Source organism: Electrophorus electricus, chromosome 8, assembly GCF_041902795.1.
Source record: "Electrophorus electricus isolate QZ-2024a chromosome 8, ASM4190279v1, whole genome shotgun sequence".
Taxonomy (NCBI): domain Eukaryota; kingdom Metazoa; phylum Chordata; class Actinopteri; order Gymnotiformes; family Gymnotidae; genus Electrophorus; species Electrophorus electricus.
Genome location: NC_137504.1, coordinates 14,800,807 through 14,817,133, shown reverse-complemented (window position 1 = coordinate 14,817,133; position 16,327 = coordinate 14,800,807).

Genomic DNA, 16,327 nt, shown 5'->3' with positions numbered 1-16,327 from the left:
ATTACCTTTCTCCGTTGCCCTTGATGGACATTCTTGTGCAGGATGGGTTTCAAGTTCAAGTTCAAGTTCGGTTTATTTGTCACATACATAGTCATACACAGTATAACACGCAGTGAAATGGTGGAGAGTGCTCTGTCCAAACTGAGGAAGAGAACCAGGGGTGCATAGAGAAAAAAATATTTATACAGATAAATATATATATTCTATGTATGTACAAAAATATATTAACAATGTATGTACAATATATGTATATTATGATTATATACACAATGTACAATGTATATGGTTGGGTATATATGTACACAATCCACAGAATGTACAGATCCATTTTGTATAATACCATATCTACAGTTGTTGTGTAACAGGTTAATTGAGTATAAATCTAAATCTATATATACAGATGTACAGATATACAGTCATGTTACGTGGTGGTGGTGGTGGTCCCCACAGTTTATCAGTTTCCCTGATTCAGGGCCCGAATGGCCTGTGGGAAGAAGCTCCTCTTCAGCCTCTCTGTCTTGGCCTTCAGGGAGCGGAAGCGCCTCCCTGACCTCAACAGAGAGAAGAGTCTATTGTTGGGATGGGTGGGGTCCTTCACAATTTTCCTGGCCTTGGTTTGGCACCGCTTGTAGTAGGTGGTCTGCAGGTCAGGAAGTTCCGAGTGAGTGATGCGCTCTGCTGAACGCACTACCCTTTGGAGTGCTTGTCTGTCCTGCTTGGTGCTATTCCCAAACCAGACTGTGATGTTCCCCGTGAGGATGCTCTCGATAGTGCAGGTGTAGAAGTTCCGCAGTACCTTGGAGGGCAGTCTGAAGTCCCTTAGGCGTCTGAGGTGATAAAGACGCTGACGAGCCGTCTTTGCCAGGGAGCTGGTATGGCGGGACCAGGACAGGTCCTGCGAGATGTGAACACCAAGGTACCTGAAACTATCTACTCTCTCCACCGTGGTTCCACTGATCCTCACAGGTTGGTAGTGCCGCTCCTGCTTCTTGCTGCAATCCACGATCAGCTCCTTTGTCTTACTGACGTTTAGGAGGAGATTATTTTCCTGGCACCAGTTTTCCAGGTGTTTAATCTCCTCCAGGTAGGCCCTCTCGTCGTTGTCCGAGATCAGACCCACGACAACGGTGTCGTCAGCAAACTTGACAATGATGTTAGAGCTGGAAGTGGCTGTGCAGTCGTAGGTGTACAGTGAGTAGAGCAGGGGGCTTAGGACACAACCCTGAGGAGCTCCAGTGCTGAGGGTGAGGGTGGATGAGGCGCAGTTGCCCACCCGTACTGATTGTGGTCTGTCTGTTAGGAAGTTGGAGATCCAGTCGCACAGGGATGTATGCAGTCCTAGATCTCCCAACTTAGTAGTGAGTAGGGAGGGAATGATAGTGTTAAATGCTGAACTGTAGTCGACAAATAGCATTTTAACATAATTTCCCCTCCCTTCGTCCAGGTGAGTCAGTGTAGTGTGGAGCAGATGTGCAATCGCATCGTCAGTGGAGCGGTTGTGGCGGTATGCAAACTGCAGTGGGTCCATGGAGGCTGGCAGTGAAGATGTGATGAAGTCTCTAACTAGCTTTTCAAAGCACTTCATCACGACTGATGTGAGGGCGACAGGGCGGTAGTCATTGAGGTCGGAGGGTCGAGGTTTCTTCGGGACGGGGACGATGGTGGACCGCTTGAAGCTGGACGGGACAATACCGAGCGTCAGGGAGAGATTGAAGATGTCGGTGAATACCGGGGCTAGCTGATCTGCGCAGGCTTTGAGGACCCTCCCGCAGATACCGTCTGGTCCCATCGCCTTCCTGGTATTCACCCTTTTAAACACTCTCCTCACGTCACTCTCCGTGACGATGAGAGGGCCCTGTTCTATGGTGGGCCCCGCGCATGTGCCATTGGCTGCGCCGATAGTGCCATTAGCACTAGCGCCGTTAGCATTGGCGCTGTTAGCACTAGCGCCGTTTGCATTGGCGCTGTTAGCACTAGCGCCGTTAGCATTTGTGCTGCTAGCATTAGCGCTGCTAGATGTAGCCTCGAAACGAGCAAAGAATGTATTCAGCTCGTTCGCCAGAGACTCATCCGCACTCATCAGTCCGGAGGGTGGGCTCACATGCGCACATGCGCACATCCCCGGGACAAGAATAGGACTAGACATTAATTGTTTGTTTATTTATTTGTTTCATTTCACTATTGATTTATTTTTCTCTTTCACGACTTATTCTGCTCCTTGTTGTTTATACTGTTAATACTGTAGTGAGCGTTGTAACCCCGCCCCCCCATGCTCTTAAAGGAGTTTTTCTTGCCACTGTCACGCTTGACTTGCTCACTCAGATTTTTATTCATTTTCATTTCACGAATGGACTCCTACTACTTTAAAGATTTAAGTATTAGGAACCAGCTTACTGGGACAAAACCACTACATTAAATAAGCACATTTGGAACTTGTCTAAAATGAGACGTCAGCTTGATGGGGTTGCTATATTCCGGGCCAAAGTATAGTAGAACGTTGTTATAACCATGCCAACCCAGTGTTCCATTATAGAACTCTTATAATATGACAGAGCAGAACTCTACAAACACATAGAAATCTACGATATCAGTTCAGTCTGATCAACGTTTAAGACTACATTGACGTATAACGCTAAACAATGAGCGATTTAACGGAAAGAAAAGCAAATACTATGGCCAGCCACGGTGAACCAGAAACAGACGTGTGCCACGGCGCCGAAACTTCGGCCACTCAGGGCGCTGCGTCCCGAAAACGTACATTTTCCCGATCGGCTTCCCCTTGCGCTCTGTCTCTTCACAACATTGACGAAGCTAGCGACGGGGAGCTTCGCATTGATTTGGAGGAAAAGGCATTTCAGGTGCTTGCCCAGAAATCGGTGATCAAAAAGCCGCGCGTGGAAGTTCTAGGAGACGGCGAGGCTCCGTTCGAGCTTAACTTCGCCGGGCTCTCGTTTCCGCGGAAGCTGTGGCACATCGTGGAGAACGAGACCTACAAATCTATCGGATGGGACGCGCAGGGGATGTGTGTTGTTATTGACGCTGAGCTATTCGTGAACGAAATTCTCAGGAAGGAGGGAGATTCTAAGATTTTCCAAACGACTAATATGAAGAACGTCCTGCGCCAACTCAATCTGTACGGGTTCAAGAAGATGGGCCGCGTGTGTAATACCTCCAACGTTGCGAGGGAATCTACATCCAAGGTAAATATCCACTTAACATTAATTAAATCTTTATAGCAGGTCAAGCCATCAAGCAGGCAAACGACTCGTCATTTCCTCATCTTTCCACAGAAGCTGGTGTTCCATAACAGCTCCTTCTGCCGAGGACACCCTGAGCTCCTGGACCACGTGAAGCGCCGTACGAGGGTCAGGAGCGAACTAGCCTCTGGTTCCAGGCACAGTGCTTCTGTCTGTACGTCCCAAAGCCTCCTCCCTCTACAAAGCTCTAATGGTGAGATGAGCCTAAACGCATGCGATGCACCTCTGGACCTCAGCCTCAAGAACAAGAAGTCCAGAACCTCCTCCTCCTCATCTGAGGACAGCCTGAACTCCACCCTGCTCCGTGTGCTCTCCCTCCTGACTGAAATGACCTGCTTGGCCCAGGCCTCGACAGCTGAATCTCTGATCCCGGCCAGACTACAGACCACCCTGGCTGCCTGGATCTCGCTGAGCACCCCGGAGCTCCAGGCATCTGGGCTGATCTCCACAAGCCACCCAGCATTCAGTGCAATGGCCCAGCCTTGCCCCAACTGTGGACACAACATTCGCCCCTCCCAGAGCACTCAGACGGACAGCCAGGTGTAGAACTTTCACCGAATCTCTGTTCTCCACTAGATATGATACTATAGTGTATATGTTAATAATACAACTACATCATTCATAATAAAGGGATACTGCTGCAGTGTTGGTTTTGCTATGTGATTTATTTTGTGGTACTGTAAACAAGTCTGGTATGATTAGGTAAAACATATAAATTGATAATAATATTTGGAGCCAATGTAAAATAAAAATAAAAATGCATTCTGTATGAATAGTAGACTACCTAACAACAGACCGTCTGCTGGTCGCTACGTGACGTCACCCGAGGCTCATCATATTGACATTGTGTGTGTTCTCTAAGCTGGGCAGAAATACAGAAAACAAAGAAAAATATGTCTCATTAATATTAAAGTAACTGATTCACAGAAGACTGCTTGCATCTTTCATCTAAAGCTGGGTTTAAATTTTAGATCTCTAACATTAAAAGCGCTCATGATAAATGAAATCCTAACAGAACATAGATTTCATGTACTTTGTCTAACAGAAACCTGGATCAAGCCAATGAGTACATACCTTTAAACAAAGTGTGTTTAGCTCACTGGTTAAGGTACTTGACTTGTAGAAGATTGCTGGTTCAATCCCCACCGCTGCTGTTGGGGCCCTTAACTCTCAATTGATCAAGTTTTTACTCAGTCATAACTGTAAGTTGCTTTGGATAAAAGTGTCAGCTAAATGCCATAAATGTAAACATGTCCTTCTGGTGACAGCTATGTACACTGGCCATAAGGTGGCATTGCAGTTATTTATAATGACACATTAGGAATAAACCAGAAAACTTGTTATGATTTTGAATCCTTTGAAATTATTTTTACTAAATGATGTAGCCAGTGATAGGAAGCCCACCCAGCCTCTTCCACTAATTGGCATCTACAGGCCACCAGGACCCTATTCAGAATCTATTAACACGTTTGCAGATTTCCTCTCTAATCTAGTCACTCTACTAGTAAGAGCCATTATTGTGGGTGATTTCAATATTCGCTTTGATAGAGCCCAAGACCCTCAGAGGTCGGCCTTTATTTCCATATTAGAATCAACTGGTTTCACCCGATGTATAAGAGAACCCACACACTCTGTGAACATACACTTAGTACTAACATACGGTATAGACACTGACAACACAGTCATACTGCCAAATTCTAATGCCATCTCAGACCATTCTTTCATTTCATTTGAACTACATATGAGCCACAATATAGTAACCTCACCTCACTACTGCACCAGACGCACAACAACATCAGACACTGCACCTAGATTTATTGCGAATCTCCCAGACTTATCATTTGCGACTAGGATACCCCCAAACCCCAGGCAACTTGATCAAATAGCTGAATGTTTAGAATCTGTATTCCGCTGCACACTCAATGATGTTGCTCCACTTAAGAATAAAAAAAACTAGGGACAAAAAATTAGTACCTTGGTATAGGAATACATTCACAATTTAAAACAAAACAATTGAAAAATAGAACTTAAATGGTGGCACACAAAACTTGAATTCTTCCAACTTGCCCTAGTGCCACTCCTAGTTCTTTACAACCCATCAAATCTGCTTAGATCAAAAGGTGCAGGCTCTTTACTGTCACGGTACAGCCCCTCCTCCCAAACGTCTCCCTGTGTATGCGACTGTGTATGTTTATTTATTTGTTTCATTTCACAATTGATTTATTTTTCTCTTTCACGACTTATTCTGCTCCTTGTTGTTTATACTGTTAATACTGTAGTGAGCGTTGTCACCCCCCCCCCATGCTCTTAAAGGAGTTTTTCTTGCCACTGTCACGCTTGACTTGCTCACTCAGATTTTAATTCATTTTCATTTCACGAATGGACTCCTACTACTTTAAAGATTTAAGTATCAGGAACCATCTTACTGGGACAAAACCACTACATTAAATAAGCACATTTGGAACTTGTCTAAAATGAGACGTCAGCTTGATGGGGTTGCTATATTCCGGGCCAAAGTATAGTGGAACGGTGTTATAACCATGCCAACCCAGTGTTCCATTATAGAACTCTTATAATATGACAGAGCAGAACTCTACAAACACATAGAAATCTACGATATCAGTTCAGTCTGATCAACGTTTAAGACTACATTGACGTATAACGCTAAACAATGAGCGATTTAACGGAAAGAAAAGCAAATACTATGGCCAGCCACGGTGAACCAGAAACAGACGTGTGCCACGGCGCCGAAACTTCGGCCACTCAGGGCACTGCGTCCCGAAAATGTACATTCTCCCGATCGGCTTCCCCTTGCGCTCCGTCTCTTGACAACATTGACGAAGCTAGCGACGGAGAGCTTCGCATTGATTTGGAGGAAAAGGCATTTCAGGTGCTTGCCCAGAAATCGGTGATCAAAAAGCCGCGCGTGGAAGTTCTAGGAGACGGCGAGGCTCCGTTCGAGCTTAACTTCGCCGGGCTCTCGTTTCCGCGGAAGCTGTGGCACATCGTGGAGAACGAGACCTACAAATCTATCGGATGGGACGCGCAGGGGATGTGTGTTGTTATTGACGCTGAGCTATTCGTGAAAGAAATTCTCAGGAAGGAGGGAGATTCTAAGATTTTCCTAACGACTAATATGAAGAACGTCCTGCGCCAACTCAATCTGTACGGGTTCAAGAAGATGGGCCGCGTGTGTAATACCTCCAAAGTTGCGAGGGAATCTACATCCAAGGTAAATATCCACTTAACATTAATTAAATCTTTATAGCAGGTCAAGCCATCAAGCAGGCAAACGACTCGTTATTTCCTCATCTTTCCACAGAAGCTGGTGTTCCATAACAGCTCCTTCTGCCGAGGACACCCTGAGCTCCTGGACCACGTGAAGCGCCGTACGAGGGTCAGGAGCGAACTAGCCTCTGGTTCCAGGCACAGTGCTTCTGTCTGTACGTCCCAAAGCCTCCTCCCTCTACAAAGCTCTAATGGTGAGATGAGCCTAAACACATGCGATGCACCTCGGGACCTCAGCCTCAAGAACAAGAAGTCCAGAACCTCCTCCTCCTCATCTGAGGACAGCCTGAACTCCACCCTGCTCCGTGTGCTCTCCCTCCTGACTGAAATTACCTGCTTGGCCCAGGCCTCGACAGCTGAATCTCTGATCCCGGCCAGACTACAGGCCACCCTGGCTGCCTGGATCTCGCTGAGCACCCCGGAGCTCCAGGCATCTGGGCTGATCTCCACAAGCCACCCAGCATTCAGTGCAATGGCCCAACCTTGCCCCAACTGTGGACACAACATTCGCCCCTCCCAGAGCACTCAGACGGACAGCCAGGTGTAGAACTTTCACCGAATCTCTGTTCTCCACTAGATATGATACTATAGTGTATATGTTAATAATACAACTACATCATTCATAATAAAGGGATACTGCTGCAGTGTTGGTTTTGCTATGTGATTTATTTTGTGGTACTGTAAACAAGTCTGGTATGATCAGGTAAAACATATAAATTGATAATAATATTTGGAGCCAATGTAAAATAAAAATAAAAATGCATTCTGTATGAATAGTAGACTACCTAACAACAGACCGTCTGCTGGTCGCTACGTGACGTCACCCGAGGCTCATCATATTGACATTGTGTCTGTTCTCCAAGCTGAGGAGAAATACAGAAAACAAAGAAAAATATGTCTCATTAATATTAAAGTAACTGATTCACAGAAGACTGCTGGCATCTTTTATCTAAAGCTGGGTTTAAATGTTAGATCTCTAACATCAAAAGCGCTCATGATAAATGAAATCCTAACAGAACATAGATTTCATGTACTTTGTCTAACAGAAACCTGGATCAAGCCAATGAGTACATACCTTTAAACAAAGTGTGTTTAGCTCACTGGTTAAGGTACTTGACTTGTAGAAGATTGCTGGTTCAATCCCCACCGCTGCTGTTGGGGCCCTTAACTCTCAATTGATCAAGTTGTACTCAGTCATAACTGTAAGTTGCTTTGGATAAAAGTGTCAGCTAAATGCCATAAATGTAAACATGTCCTTCTGGTGACAGCTATGTACACTGGCCATAAGGTGGCATTGCAGTTATTTATAATGACACATTAGGAATAAACCAGAAAACTTGTTATGATTTTGAATCCTTTGAAATTATTTTTACTAAATGATGTAGCCAGTGATAGGAAGCCCACCCAGCCTCTTCCACTAATTGGCATCTACAGGCCACCAGGACCCTATTCAGAATCTATTAACACGTTTGCAGATTTCCTCTCTAATCTAGTCACTCTACTAGTAAGAGCCATTATTGTGGGTGATTTCAATATTCGCTTTGATAGAGCCCAAGACCCTCAGAGGTCGGCCTTTATTTCCATATTAGAATCAACTGGTTTCACCCGATGTATAAAAGAACCCACACACTCTGTGAACATACACTTAGTACTAACATACGGTATAGACACTGACAACACAGTCATACTGCCAAATTCTAATGCCATCTCAGACCATTCTTTCATTTCATTTGAACTACATATGAGCCACAATATAGTAACCTCACCTCACTACTGCACCAGACGCACAACAACATCAGACACTGCACCTAGATTTATTGCGAATCTCCCAGACTTATCATTTGCGACTAGGATACCCCCAAACCCCAGGCAACTTGATCAAATAGCTGAATGTTTAGAATCTGTATTCCGCTGCACACTCAATGATGTTGCTCCACTTAAGAATAAAAAAAACTAGGGACAAAAAATTAGTACCTTGGTATAGGAATACATTCACAATTTAAAACAAAACAATTGAAAAATAGAACTTAAATGGTGGCACACAAAACTTGAATTCTTCCAACTTGCCCTAGTGCCACTCCTAGTTCTTTACAACCCATCAAATCTGCTTAGATCAAAAGGTGCAGGCTCTTTACTGTCACGGTACAGCCCCTCCTCCCAAACGTCTCCCTGTGTATGCGACTGTGTGTGTGTGTGTGTGTGTGTGTGTGTGTGTGTGTTCATCCGTATGGCCACGCCCTCCCTGTGTTTCACACCTGCTCCTCATTGTGTATTGTTAGTGTGTGAGTCTAAATATAAGTCTTTTGTTTAAGTGTGAATATTTTCTGTGTTTAATCTTACATGTGCCTGATGCTTACGTTTGATGTTTTATGCGAATAAACGTTTCGTCCAGTTTCAGGCAACTCGTCCCCGTATCCTGCTCTGCCTCCTCGCGTTACATTTACTTGTACCAAGAATAAGAATATCTACTGCAGGGGACATAGCATTTTTCTATAAAGCTCCCACACTATGGAATAACCTTCCTGTAACTGTTCAAGACTCATTTTCATACATTTGTCAGAAGTGATTATGTATTCTCCCCACTTTTGTACATACTAGTGTTTACATTCGTCACCATTACATACATTATTCAGCATATGCAAGCTGATATTCAACTCCCACACCAGTTGGAAGCCGATACCACGTTCCAAGAGAAGACTTCTCTTAACCTTGTCCTAAAGAAGATTGTTTTTCTATACAGTCCTGAGCCTGGTGGAGAGGTCATATATGTTATTCTGAGGTCCAACAAAGCCTACCAAGGATCCTTTGCTGAATCCTGCAGAGGCCTCTATAGAGGTCTCTGCCCTGTACACAAATCATTCTGAAAGGACAAAGAATCTCTATACTCTCTTATGTTTTATGTTATTTACCTGTCTACTGCACGGTTAGGCCTCTTTTCCCTGTTAACACTCTTTTTATTACCTCATTTTAGCTAATGCTAAGCTTACTACATTCTTGACTTCTAACAAGCCAAGAGAGGTCTCATGCAGTAAAATACGTGAATATATAAATGAACAAAAATTAAACAAAAATAAATGAACAAAATAAGCTAACAAAAATAAATGAACAAAAAAAACCACTCATAAACAAACAAAATAAATGAATGAAATGAATAAAATAAACACTTGATAAAGCTCATCCCATTTCCCTCTGCTTCACTGTATTAAAACTCATCCATTACATCCATGAGACTGCTGAAGATGTAGGCCACACCCCCAAAACCGAGTCAGAAGGACTAGCCTTCAGATGAATAATTAGTTCTGGCCATACATCGAGAGACATGTGGGCTTAGGCTGCCACAAGGAGTTCAAGCCAGTACCGTGACAGTGCCTGACTTAGGTTGTCAGAGCGTACACCCAGAATCTTACCAATCCTCGGTCACATGCCTTCCTCGACTGACTATCATCACTCATTCATCACTGAGGCGATGTCAGCCCAGTGGCTAGATCGTCCATACCTATTGCCCACCAATAAGGCACTCTCCCATCCAGTCCATTCACCAGCCACTAATGACATGCCCATCCTGTCCCCTTGATCAAATAAGTAAATCAGCAGTCTGTCATATGCAATGTGGAACAAGGAACAAACTTACGAACCATATTAAATGAATAAGGGAAACCATCATAGCTAAAATAAAAACAAAGGATAATACTAAATTTCTGATTAGAAAACGCTTATTTCAAAGCACAGCGTGAGTCAGAATTACACAAAATCATCAAGGGAGTCAAGACCTCTGACCAACCTAAACTAGATATTCAGATGCATGTGTGACATAGCTGGGTATCTGTGTATCAAATACTGGTAGCATCGCTATGCCTTGATAGGCAACAAACAGCTGAGATGATACTGATTTATCTGCCACTCTCACAACTAGACTTCTGATACATAGAACAACAACACCTGCATAGTGCAAGCAGGGCCATCACTACCGCTACACTAGAAAAGATACTTAAAATTATGTTTCCATTTTCCAAACATTGAATCAAACCATTCAGTCATACTGTTATCAATACCAGAGTTCTTGGCTAATTAATTGTGTAATGACTCTAACTTAGACAATGCTCTTATAATAGAATCATCAGGTGCAGTATTATTTAAAATAAATGTACAACATGACTCACCAAACTTGGTCTCAGGTCCTTTAGTTGCCCATCTCCTCTAGTCATCAGTGACACATGTGGAATGGCATTGTAAGATTTTGTGTACCAATGGTCAGCTCTAGCAGCTTAGTACATTTAAATGTTTGTTTTCCCAGAGAAACCTTGTGTCCTGATCTGCTCATTGGACAGGGGGAGGTGAGCACCTTCTGGTCCAACCACTGAGTGTGTGGCACCTGTATCTACCAGGAACACAGATTTTTGAGGACTGTTAATTGAAACTTGCACTTTGGGCTCCCCTGCAGGTGAGCTTGATGTTACCAATTGCAGGTGCTCCCCGTTTAGGTCCCCTGGGCACCTTCAATACCATCCTTCATCGGGGCATGTGCAGCTTATATGTCTAGGTTGCCCACATGTCCAGAAATCTATCTGAGGTCTCGGATCTTGCTCTCCTTCTATTAATTGTTGAACTTGCTGATTTCCATCTTGTTGGTACACACCATTTGGTGGCATGTTGACAGATCTTTGCATTCCTCCTTGTCCTCTACCTCTGCATCTTCATCTTCCTCCACTAGAGGAAGAGGATTTGTTGCTTAACTATTACAGCAGCCTGATTTTTTCCATCCTCTTTTTTCTTCTCTTTCTTTTTCAGTTCCATTAAATGAGCATTCCGTAATTGTATTGTCAATTTCTCCATACTGTCTTTTTCTTGTTCTTTCTTTTTCCTACATCTTTCCATATGATGCATTATGTGGTCTTTGAAAACTGACCACCCCATAGTGCTTAAACCTACAACCTCTTCCAATGCATCTTGCACTTCTTCAGGCATGCTTTTCTTGAGCATCATTTGAAAGAGGCTTTGATAAGTTTCATTTTGATTGACTCTGTTTACTCTGTTTACTTCGGCCACTTTCTTTGAAAGGTGTTGGTGTACTCATTGACACATGTTCCTGGCTTCAGTTTCATGTTTTCTAGCTGATTGGGATCCATCTTTGATGGGCATTCTTGTCTGATAGCCTCCCACATCTTGTTTATGTGTGGGTCAAACGGTGTATCATCCTAGCCATTCTTGATGGGGTTCTCCATTTTTGCTATTGAGAAAATATTTTCCATCCTTCCTTTTCTAACGTTTGTGACAAGATAGCTTTTATATCTCCAATGGTCAACTGATGCCCTGCTGTGTGTTCTTCAAAGGCTGTAATCCATCTTTGACCTCCACTATTTATGTTTGGCAGTTGTTCAATCAGTCCTTTTAAATCTATAAATGACCATGGCACATAAGTACATTTGTGTCCTTTATATAATAGTGGGGACTCTCTAACTTGATATTTCTGTGCTAATCTTGCAGATCTTCTGGGAGGTTACTTCACTTTCACTTTCATTGTATACTTCATTAAAGCCCATTAAGTCTTCTTCCTGTATACGGAGCTCAGTTTCTTTCATAACTTTCTTTTGCCTTTTCTCTTCCCTTCCAGCACCTTCTTGGTCATCTCTGTTGCGAACACTCTTGAAGCTTTCACTTTAACTCTCTCAACATACTTTCATGTCTTTACTTGCTCTTCCATTTCTTTCAACTCTTTCTGTACAACCTCATGTCTTCTTTTGGGCTGCTCTTCTCAGTCTATTATTGTTATCATCTCTCCTTCAATTTGCCAGTGAAATGCGCCTTTTTCTTCTTTTTATGGTTCACTCCTTGATTCTGATTGCAGTTCTTTTCAACTTGTTTTTCTATTATGGAGTATTTAACTGAACTGGTGGAGTCTTTTCTTTTATCATACCTTCTGAAATAGTCAATAGACTACTTGGGTTAAGCCTTGAGTTTGGAACTAGAAAGGGATTTCATTTACTTTTGGCTGAATATTCAGCCTCTACCCGGATCAATGAAGGTGCTCTACTTCTGGTTGAATCTGGTGTTAGAATTCCTTCTATCAGCAATCCTCTATTCTGTTCTTCATCCGTAGCCCTTATCTTCCCTTTCCCTTCCACCTGTACTTCTGCTTCAGTCCATTCTCTTGTGGAGAGTACTGGATATAGATTTGATGTAGCTTCTTGTTTTGGGGCACAAGCTGGTGGCATCTCTTTCTGTCATTGTAAATGTTCACATTTCTCCTCTGCTTCACTCTTCTGCTGTATTCTATTCTTTCTTTTTCAATTGCTTTGCATGTTTTTCAAAAGCTTGCAGTACTACTAATTCCCACTGTTGTTCAATTAATTGAGCCCTCATTCTTATTTTCTGTTGTTTTTCAATGTCTCTTATTATTTGACATAATTCTTCATCAAAGGCTCCTCTCATTGGCCTTTGCTTTTCTATCATTTCAAATATTTTTATAATTTATCAAAATTATTATTATAATTTTTCTTACTTGTTTGTTTTCATAACATTAAATTTCCAGCAGCCATGCTCTGCTTGTAGCCCATTTAATAATTTCCTTCACTATTCAGCTATCTTGAATTAGTAGCCATCCACCTTGGGAAATCAGATACTAAGCTATTCATATGTAAAAAATTGAAATGTTATATCTAAAATACTAGGGACAGTATTTTACTTGGAAATACATTTTCTACCATAACATTGCAATGTATATCGCTAATTAAGAGAAACATATTAAAATAATCTTAAGATGTTCCACTCAGAACGTCCATCTCCAACACTACGTAATACAGCTGCTTAATAGTTTTTATCTGTTAATAAAATGTCATATAGCTGATAACCCCCACTATCTTATCTCGTCTACTAAACAACATTCACCCCTAAGCAATTACTTTCCTTTGTTTCCACAATTTTCCTCTTTACTAAATATGTGTAATTCATTCAAATTTATTCTCTTATTCCCAATCTCGATGTTCCTGAAGATGTTTATCTCTGCAAATGTCTAGGGTTAAAATCAGCCATCTTATTCCAATTTAAAACCCCTCCTATTTTCTTCACCGTCATGGCTTTCATCTTAGGTAATTCCCAACAATATCCTGGGCTCAGTGAATGAATTCTGGCAAGCAGTAATGATGTAGCTAGTCTTCTTTCACATATCACTTCTCACTTTTTCCTTTAAATGATAGCTGGCTAAACAACAAGTAAAACATTACCATCAATAGCACATTCGTGTGTCCATAGCCAAAGATCCCCGTAGTACGGGCCACCAATAAATGTCGTTCCTAAATTCCCCAGTCAGCTAGTCTTAAAGTTAAACATTCAAATATAAAATGAAGATGCAGACTTCAGAATTAGTTCAAGAGAATAGCTGGTCCTGTCCTTTATTGCAGGTAATGTTAACAAGCATTATTGAGGAACTCTCTGGAGAATGTCTAACAATCAAAAAAAGAACCCAAATTTTTATATATTTGTCAGAAGTGATTATATATTCACCACACCTTTTTACATACTAGCGTTTGCATTTGCCACCATTACATGCAAACCATACATTAGTCAATATATGCAAACTGATATTCAACACCCACACCAATTGGAAGCCATTAGCACCACATTCCAAGAGAAGACTTCTCTTAACCATGTCCTAAAGAAGACGGTCCTGAGCCTGGTGGAGAGGTCAAATATCTTAACCTGACGTCCAACAAAGCCTACCCAGGATCCTTTGCTGAAGTCTGCAGAGGCCTCTATAGAGGCCTCTGCCCTGTACGCAAATAATTCTGAAAGGACAAAGAATCTCTATAATCCACTATATTTTATGTGATTAATCTGTCTAATGCACTGTTAGCCCTCTTTTCCCTGTTAACACTCTTGTTATTACCTTTCTCCATTGCCCTTGATGGACATTCTTGTGCAGGATGGGTTTCAAGTTCAAGTTCAAGTTCGGTTTATTTGTCACATACATAGTCATACACAGTATAACACGCAGTGAAATGGTGGAGAGTGCTCTGTCCAAACTGAGGAAGAGAACCAGGGGTGCATAGAGAAAAAAATATATATACAGATAAATATATATATTCTATGTATGTACAAAAATATATTAACAATGTATGTACAATATATGTATATTATGATTATATACACAATGTACAATGTATATGGTTGGGTATATATGTACACAATCCACAGAATGTACAGATCCATTTTGTATAATACCATATCTACAGTTGTTGTGTAACAGGTTAATTGAGTATAAATCTAAATCTATATATACAGATGTACAGATATACAGTCATGTTACGTGGTGGTGGTGGTGGTCCCCACAGTTTATCAGTTTCCCTGATTCAGGGCCCGAATGGCCTGTGGGAAGAAGCTCCTCTTCAGCCTCTCTGTCTTGGCCTTCAGGGAGCGGAAGCGCCTCCCTGACCTCAACAGAGAGAAGAGTCTATTGTTGGGATGGGTGGGGTCCTTCACAATTTTCCTGGCCTTGGTTTGGCACCGCTTGTAGTAGGTGGTCTGCAGGTCAGGAAGTTCCGAGTGAGTGATGCGCTCTGCTGAACGCACTACCCTTTGGAGTGCTTGTCTGTCCTGCTTGGTGCTATTCCCAAACCAGACTGTGATGTTCCCCGTGAGGATGCTCTCGATAGTGCAGGTGTAGAAGTTCCGCAGTACCTTGGAGGGCAGTCTGAAGTCCCTTAGGCGTCTGAGGTGATAAAGACGCTGACGAGCCGTCTTTGCCAGGGAGCTGGTATGGCGGGACCAGGACAGGTCCTGCGAGATGTGAACACCAAGGTACCTGAAACTATCTACTCTCTCCACCGTGGTTCCACTGATCCTCACAGGTTGGTAGTGCCCCTCCTGCTTCTTGCTGCAATCCACGATCAGCTCCTTTGTCTTACTGACGTTTAGGAGGAGATTATTTTCCTGGCACCAGTTTTCCAGGTGTTTAATCTCCTCCAGGTAGGCCCTCTCGTCGTTGTCCGAGATCAGACCCACGACAACGGTGTCGTCAGCAAACTTGACAATGATGTTAGAGCTGGAAGTGGCTGTGCAGTCGTAGGTGTACAGTGAGTAGAGCAGGGGGCTTAGGACACAACCCTGAGGAGCTCCAGTGCTGAGGGTGAGGGTGGATGAGGCGCAGTTGCCCACCCGTACTGATTGTGGTCTGTCTGTTAGGAAGTTGGAGATCCAGTCGCACAGGGATGTATGCAGTCCTAGATCTCCCAACTTAGTAGTGAGTAGGGAGGGAATGATAGTGTTAAATGCTGAACTGTAGTCGACAAATAGCATTTTAACATAATTTCCCCTCCCTTCGTCCAGGTGAGTCAGTGTAGTGTGGAGCAGATGTGCAATCGCATCGTCAGTGGAGCGGTTGTGGCGGTATGCAAACTGCAGTGGGTCCATGGAGGCTGGCAGTGAAGATGTGATGAAGTCTCTAACTAGCTTTTCAAAGCACTTCATCACGACTGATGTGAGGGCGACAGGGCGGTAGTCATTGAGGTCGGAGGGTCGAGGTTTCTTCGGGACGGGGACGATGGTGGACCGCTTGAAGCTGGACGGGACAATACCGAGCGTCAGGGAGAGATTGAAGATGTCGGTGAATACCGGGGCTAGCTGATCTGCGCAGGCTTTGAGGACCCTCCCGCAGATACCGTCTGGTCCCATCGCCTTCCTGGTATTCACCCTTTTAAACACTCTCCTCACGTCACTCTCCGTGACGATGAGAGGGCCCTGTTCTATGGTGGGCCCCGCGCATGTGCCATTGGCTGCGCCGATAGTGC